The following is a 2500-nucleotide window of genomic DNA, read 5'->3' on the forward strand; positions in this document are numbered from 1 at the left end:
TGTTTATATGTTTAACTGTTTACTCATTTATTTCTTCACATTTTTACATTGTTTAATACATATGACCCTAATACTGGTTTTCTGTTTTTATATCGTCGGATATACTAACTTTCACGAGCGCATCTGAAGTTCCCGCATTTAACACAGGTAATTACATTGTGGAATTATGATGTATTACAGTAGTTTCTTCTCGAGCCATCCATCTTAATCAGCTTCACCTATACAACTTCGCTACTTTTCGCTATCTCTTTCTATAACGTTCTAGCGTGTGAACACATGTATTCATAAGTAAACACACTCACCCGCCCACCAACGAACGCGCAATGATGCATACATAAATACACACACACACACACACACCAACGAGAGCACAATGATGCGCACACACACACACACACACACACACACACACACACACACACACACACACACACACACACACACACACACACACACACACACACACACACACACACACACACACACACACACACACACACACACACACACACACACACACACACACACACACACACATACAAACACACACACACACACACACACACAACACACACACACACACACACACACACATACACACACAAACACACACACACACACACACACACACACACACACACACACACACACACACACACACAAACACACACACACACACACACACACAAACACACACACACACACACACACACACACACACACACACACACACACACACACACACACACACACACACACACACACACACACACACACACACTTCATTTCCCTTCTCTCCGTAATTACTGGATTACTTCTGTTAACTGTTTCTTCTATGGTATTGTATTTCTTCATTCACTTTCAACTTTCCTTCACTTAAGTAAGTCTTTCATCATATCATTCTGTAGTAAGTAAGTAATGTTTCTCAATAGGGGTGAATTAAACGTAAATTCTCTTCTTCGTTTCTTCCGAATAATATTACACTTGGATTGTCAATTTACACCAAGAGACTCCCGCCTGGGATCCCCAATGCACTCACTAAGCCATCTCTGTTACGACGTCAATATTTGATTCATACAATAATCTTGGCAGTTACAAATAAGTGCCTCCTTTTAAGGCGTGACTTTTCTCCCAGTGTACCAATAAAATTCTGGTACATGAGCGAATTTTAGGTAAACATTTCAAAAGAATCACTACTATGGTGGCAACACTCATACAAAGTTATACAACTGTATTTCGCTTCTATTTTTGTCATACAACATAAAATAGATAAAATATTGGCAATCTCTGGCAGCCCCATTGCATAAAAACTATTCTGTATATTAAAATAGCTTCAACATTTCTATAGTCATTTCGTTTTTTGCTGAGCAGGTTAAGGCGTCGTTACTTGCGGCGAAGCTCGAGGTGAGGGCGGCTCGAATCCTGCCACCGGCGAAGTTGATCCAAGGGCATGGTTCATTAAATTCGGCGCTACAAAGCCCTTTGTGAGGGGCACCGTCCTAGCCTCCTGATAGGTGGAGTGTGTGACGCTAAACCATATCACATCATCACATCAATTGTGTTTATGGAGACATTTTGCAACTCCTCCTTCCAGCATACCCCAGAAAGATAGTGGACAGGTACCAGTACTCTAGAAAAGTTAATTGTTATGTTTTGTGGACTATTTTGTTCCAAGACCTGATATTCAATCCAGTTGAAACTAGAAACTACATTATGAGAATTTAACCGAAAAAGAACAACAACAAGACGACAAAAAGAAAAACAAATTGTATAGGAAGAAAAAAATAAGAACGGTAGGAACAACGCGAAAACGAAAAAAGAGAAAGAAAACGCAAAGAAGAAAAACACTAAGAAGATGACCAAGAAGAAGTAAAATAAGAAGAAGAAAAAGAAAAAGAAAAAGAAGATGAAAAAGAACAAGAAAAAGAAGAACAAGAAGAAGAACAAGAAAAAGAGGAAGAAAAGAAAGAAGAGGAAGAAGAGGAAGAAGAGGAAGAAGGGGAAGAAGAGGAAAAAGAGGAAAAAGAGGAAGAAGGGGAATAAGAGGAAGAGGAAGAAGAGGAAGACGAGGAAGACGAGGAAGAAGAGGAAGAAGAGGAAGAAGAGGAAGAAGAGGAAGAAGAGGTAGAAGAGGAAGAAGAGGAAGAAGAGGATGAAGAGGATGAAGAGGATGAAGAGGAAGAAGAGGAAGAAGAGGAAGAAGAGGAGAAGGAGGAGAAGGAGGAGGAAAAGAAGAAGAAGAAGAAGAAGAAGAAGAAGAAGAAGAAGAAGAAGAAGAAGAAGAAGAAGAAGAAGAAGAAGAAGAAGAAGAAGAAGAAGAAGAAGAAGAAGAAGTGGAAGAAGTGGAAGAAGAAGTGGAAGAAGAAGAAAAAGAAGAAGAAGAACGCGAAAAAGAACGCGAAGAAGAAGAAGAAGAAGAAGAAGAAGAAGAAGAAGAAGAAGAAGAAGAAGAAGAAGAAGAAGAAGAAGAAGAAGATGAAGATGAAGATGAAGATGAAGA

This window comes from Oratosquilla oratoria, chromosome 41 (assembly GCF_046742065.1).
Source record: "Oratosquilla oratoria isolate Oo_2021 chromosome 41, ASM4674206v1, whole genome shotgun sequence".
Classification (NCBI taxonomy): Eukaryota; Metazoa; Arthropoda; class Malacostraca; order Stomatopoda; family Squillidae; genus Oratosquilla; species Oratosquilla oratoria.